Source organism: Scyliorhinus canicula, chromosome 25 (assembly GCF_902713615.1).
Source record: "Scyliorhinus canicula chromosome 25, sScyCan1.1, whole genome shotgun sequence".
NCBI lineage: Eukaryota > Metazoa > Chordata > Chondrichthyes > Carcharhiniformes > Scyliorhinidae > Scyliorhinus > Scyliorhinus canicula.
This window is the reverse complement of record NC_052170.1, coordinates 242,473-248,621: the sequence shown is the minus strand read 5'-3', so window position 1 is coordinate 248,621 and position 6,149 is coordinate 242,473.

Genomic DNA, 6,149 nt, shown 5'->3' with positions numbered 1-6,149 from the left:
CTGATTACAGTGGTGCTGATGTTTGACTGCACTGAACTTCCACCGTCACACAAATCCCATTTCATCTGGTTATGCTCCTCTATCACCATGTACAATTTCATTTTTCAATATCTTTGTTATTTTTTAGCTTCCATGTTTTAGATTGCTCGAAATGAACAAAACATTGAATAGGAACATCCATCTTCTTGGTTAGGAGGCAAGAAACAGTTTACAAGTTCTGTGCTTAGCCTGTGTTGTCCAATAGAAGTTGTTGCCTAGCGCAGACATGCATGGTTACAGTAACACTATACACTCCCTCACTAAGCCTAGAGAAGTAATTAAGAATAGAAGGATGTTGACAACAAGACTTTAATTCAACACCTACCATTCAGTAATTAAAGTAGCAAAGTACTCAACTAGCAAGACATTCTCATTTTTGTCACACTTTTTCACCAATAAACACACAAGTAGTTGCAAGCAAATCACGTGCTCAATGCTGTCTATTACTTATTTACTAATCAAATATTTACTTATTAAAAATAAATGACTTATTTACTAACCCTAATCTTGGGAACAACTGGGCTATACTATCACATGACCGGAAGTCATTTTCTTGCATGAGTTTCTTTCACAATCTATACATATTATGGGTGGTCCAGGGGTTAGCACTGCAGCCTCACAGCGCCAGTGACCTGGGTTTAATTCTGGCCGTTTGTAACTCTGTGTGGAGTTTGTACATTCTCCCCATATCTGCGGTTTCCTCTGGGTCCTCCACACACACTCCAAAGATGTGCAGGTTAGGTGGATTGGCCATGATTGGCAAGATGGGCCAAATGGCCTGTGCTGCATCATTTTATGATGCGAAGATGCAAGTTTGAGTGCCAGCATTCAAAGCTCTTTCATGTGAAGTAGCAATCACTCAAGCTGCAACCTCCGTATCAGACTGCACGAAAAAGCTGCTCAGATTCTGTGGTATTCCAGTAAAATGCATCAATTTTGTTCCCTTCTTGGGAAGTCGCTCGGGGTCAAGGACGACTTGCTTCTGCTCCGGGAGGTGGCTGAATAGTCCAATCCTGGATCCGCAGACTCTGCCACAGGTTTGGCAGGTGGGGTTTGATGGGTGAGTGGGACGCTCTGGATTCCGCGCTCTCTTTCCTCTGTTTATGCTCGAGGTGACGCTGACTTGTGGGTGACAATTTACTGTCGGCCCTTCCAACACTCTGGTAGTGTGATCCTATTAGCATTCAAATAGGCTGTTCTCCCATGCCAACTCTCCATGGCTAACTAATGATACATAAGGAATTTCATTGGTAAATTCAGTGGGACTAAGGTTGGAATGCTGCTCCCACAGCAAACTCCTGACTCCTAAATGAAGAGACTTCATATGGTTCAGCAGCAGATTGGAGTGGTGATCCAACTCTTAGCACCTCATCCTCCAATGGATCACTCAATGCTATAATGGCACCTTCCTCATTACTGCTTCTGGAAGGATTCAATCCTGGTCCAAAAGGTATTTTTGTGGATGGCACAGTGCCTTCTTTATCTGTCATCTCTGGCCTAGCTTCGTAAAGAACTGAGATCCACAACTTCAATATCTACCCAGTGGATGGTGTCTCTATGAAGGAAGGGAAATTACTGCTCAATGAATAAACCTCACCAGCTGCTGCTATAGGCTGAAAATCCACTAGTTCTCCATAAAACTTCAGAAATTCTTCCACGAAAGGCATAAAAGGATCATCCAGTTTTCCAGAATAGAACATAGAACAGTACAGCACAGAACAGGCCCTTCGGCCCTCGATGTTGTGCCGAGCAATGATCACCCTACTCAAACCCACGTATCCACCCTATACCCGTAACCCAACAACCCCCCCTTAACTTTACTTTTTAAGGACACTACGGGCAATTTAGCATGGCCAATCCACCTAACCCGCACATCTTTGGACTGTGGGAGGAAACCGGAGCACCCGAAGGAAACCCACGCACACACGGGGAGGACGTGCAGACTCCACACAGTGACCCAGCCGGGAATCGAACCTGGGACCCTGGAGCTGTGAAGCATTTATGCTAACCACCATGCTACCGTGCTGCCCTCTAATACTAGTTGTATTCTTTTTATTTAATAATAATAATCGCTTATTGTCACAAGTAGGCTTCAATGAAGTTACTGTGAAACACCCCGAGTCGCCACATTCCGGCGCCTGTTCGGGGAGGTCGGTATGGGAATGGAACCCACGCTGCTGCCTTGTTCTGCATTACAAGCCAGCATTATTTAGCCATGTGTGCTTCACTGACATTTATGGCCCATACCTAATTTATCTTCAGAACGTGGTGGTGAGCTGCCTTCTTGAACCGCTGCAGTCCCTGTGGTGTAGGTACACCCACTGTGCTGTTCAAGAAAGAGTTCCAGGCTATTGACACAGCGACAATGAAGGAACAGCGATATATTTCCAAGTCAGGATGGTGAGTGACTTGGAGAAGAACCTCCAGATGGTGGGGTTCCCATGTGTCTGCTGCCCTTGTCCTTCTAGATGGTAGTGGTCATGGGTTTGGAAGGCACTGCCTTTGGAGCTTTGGTGAGTTCCTGCAGTGCATCTTGTAGATGGTACACACTGCTGCTACTGTGCGTCAGTGGTGGAAGGAGTGAATATTTGTGGAAGGAGTGAGTAGTTGTGGAAGGGGGATCAATGAAGCGGGCTGCTTTGTCCTGGATAGTTTAGAAATTCCTGATTGTTGTTGGAGCTGCACTCATCCAGGCAAGTGGAGAGTTTTCCATCACACTCTTGACTTGTGCCTTATAGGTGGTGGACAGGCTTAGGGGTGTCAGGAGGTGAATACTTGTCGCAAGATTTTTAGCCTCTGGCTTGCTCTTGTAGCAACAGTATTTATGCCAACATCTCCACTCAATAAAGACATGCGTCGACAGAGAGGATCAATGATCTGCCATCTTTTGTAACGAAGGGCAGCAATTAGCCTACCTGTTATTGTAAAGTTTGTGTCTCCTGGACCTTGCAATTTAATATCTGATTGAGGTAGGAGTATTGACAGAATCCAGTCCAGATGACAAGCTAGTCATGTTAACACAAACTCCAGGAAGACTTTTAAAGTTGGTGTCAAACAAAGCCTTTAACTTGCATTGTAACTGACCAATAGCCTTAACTTAGACCTTTCACCCCCCCCCCCTAAAAACTTTGTAACTTAATCCACGCCATTGTTTCCAATTTCTTGGCTGGTGTCCATTTCATCAATATTCTCTTGTCGTCTTCCTCTATTAAAGTTGTTGGACTCACAAAGGCACATGAAATGTCCAGTCTTCCCACAGTGGAAGCATTCGGCATCCTCGCCGGACAATCTTTTCTTTTAAAAATATTTTATTGAAGCATTTATGATTTTCACAATTTAACATATTGACATTTCTAAAACAAATGCGCGGGTCGATGCACAAAACGCCCCCTAAAATAACACACAATAGACCACGTACCCCACTTCTCCCGCCCTATCCCCAATTATCCGTATGCTAAATTCCCTGTCCTTATTTAACATTACCATGCCTCCTATTCCCCCCCCCCCCTTTTCCCTTTCCCCCCTTACTGCTGACGTTCAGTTTTTGTTAAAGAAATCAATGAACGGCTGCCAACTCCGGGCGAATCCCTGTATTGATCCTCTGAGAGTGAACTTGATTTTCTCCAGACTGAGAAACCCTACCATATCACTGACCCACATTCCTGATTCCGGGGGCTCCGAGTTCCTCCATCTCAGCAAGATCCGTCTCCGGACCACCAGGGAGGAGAGGGCCAGAATATCGGCATACCTCCCCCCTTTGCCCCCGGATCTTCCGACTCTCCCAAATATTGCTAATTCTGGACTCGGAGTTACCCTACCTTCCAGGACTTCCGACATAACATCTGCAAATCCCTGCCAGAATTCCCTGTTTCAGACATGCCCAAAACATATGAACATGGTTGGCCGGGCTACCCCACACCTGTCCTCCACCTCCTCGAAGAACCTACTCATCGGGGCTACCGTTATGTGGGCCCTGTGGACTACCTTGAACTGAATCAAGCTGAGTCCAGCACAGGCCGAGAATGCATTTACCCTTTTCAAGGCTTTTTCCCATAGTTCAGTTTCCAGCTCCCCTCCCAACCCCTCTTCCCTCTTCACCTCTCTGATAGAGGTCCCTTCCCACTGTAACAATTCTCTGTATATGTCCGAAACCTTCCCACCTCCAACCCCTGTTTCTGACAGCACTTTATCCCATAGTCCCCTCAGGGGGAGGCGGGGAAAGCTTGGGACCTGTCTCCGTACAAAGTCCTGCACTTGAAGATACCAAAACCCGTTGCCGCCCGGCAAGTCAAACTCCTCCTCTAATGTCTCCCAGGACGGGAAGCCGTCCTGGATGAATAGATCCCCAAACCTCTCAATCCCTGCCCGCTGCCATACATTAAAGCCCCCATCCAGCCCCCCGGGACAAACCGGTGATTGTCACAGATCGGTGACCACACTGATCTGTGTGGTCTCATATGCTGCCTCCATTGCCCCAACACCCTCAGGGCTGCCACCACCACAGGACTTGTGGAGTACCGAGCCAGTGAGAACAGCAGGGGCACCGTCAGTAAAGCCTCCAGACTCGTACCTTTGCAGGATGCTGCCTCCATCCGCTCCCAGACCGACCCCTCCCCCACTACCCACTTCCTGACCATCGATATGTTGGCAGCCCAGTAATAGTTAATAAAGCTCAGGAGAGCCAATCCCCCTTCCCCGCGGGCCCGTTCCAGGAGTACCTTCTTTACTCTCGGAGTTTCACCCACCCATATAATCCTCTATATCGCCACATTAATAGTTCTGAAAAAAGCCTTTGGGACAAAAATTGGGAGACACTGAAGAACAGTCATCTTCACCATCAACCCTCCCCGCCAGCGTCAGTGGGAGCGTGTCCCATCTACAAAAATCCCTTCTCATTTGGTCAACTGCTTTGCCCAAATTTAACTTGTGAAGCTGCCCCCAATCCTTGGCCACTTGAATCCCCAGATACCTAAACCTCTTCCCAACCACTTTAAAAGGAACTCCTTCAGCCTCCTTTCCTGCCCCCGTGCCTGAATCACGAACAGCTCACTTTTTCCCAGGTTCAACTTATAGCTTGAAAATCACCCAAATTCGCCTAATACCGCCATGATTGGGGAGGGAGGGTGGGGGGGGGGGATTGGGGAGGGGGGGGGATTGGGAGGGGGGGGGGATTGGGGGGAGGGGGGGGGATTGGGGAGGGAGGGGGGGGGGGATTGGGGAGGGGGGGGGGATGGGGAGGTGAGGGTGGGGGGGGGCGTATTGGGGAGTGAGGGTGGGGGGGGATTGGGGAGGGAGGGTGGGGGGGATTGGGGTGGGGAGGGGGGGGGGGGATTGGGGTGGGGAGGGGGAGGGGAGGGAGTGCTGGGGTGCCGCGAGGTTGGCACGGGGGTTTCTGGGAGGGGGGATTGGGAGTGGGGGTGTGGGCATGGTATGTAGGGGTTGTTGGGGGTGGGATTTGGGGGGATTGGTGGGGAGGGGGTTGGGGTGGTGAGACATGAAAGTTGAGGAGGGGGGGTTGGGGAGGGGCGGTTGGGGAGGGGGGTGTTGAGGAGGGGGGGTTGAGGGTTGGGGAGGGGGGTGTTGGGGGGTTGGGGAGGGGGTGTTGGGGGGTTGAGGGTTGGGGAGGGGGTGTTGGGGGGTTGGGGAGGGGGTGTTGGGGGGTTGAGGGTTGGGGAGGGGGTGTTGGGGGGTTGAGGGGGGGTTGGGGAGGGGTGTTGAGGAGGGGGGGGTTGGGGAGGGGTGGTTGAGGGTTGGGGAGGGGTGTTGAGGAGGGGGGGTTGGGGAGGGGGGTGTTGAGGAGGGGGGGGTTGGCGTTTGGGGAGGGGTGTTGAGGAGGGGGGGGTTGAGGGTTGGGTGTTGAGGAGGGGGGGTTGAGGGTTGGGGAGGGGTGTTGAGGAGGGGGGGGTTGGGTGTTGAGGAGGGGGGGGTTGAGGGTTGGGGAGGGGGGGTTGAGGGTTGGGGAGGGGTGTTGAGGAGGGGGGGTTGGGGAGGGGTGTTGAGGAGGGGGGGTCGGGGGTAAATGTGGTTCACGCGCCGGAATTTTGAATCTAACGGTCGGTTTGATGATGTCACAAGAACGCGTCGGCGAGCGGTCCCCGCCCTCCCCTGGC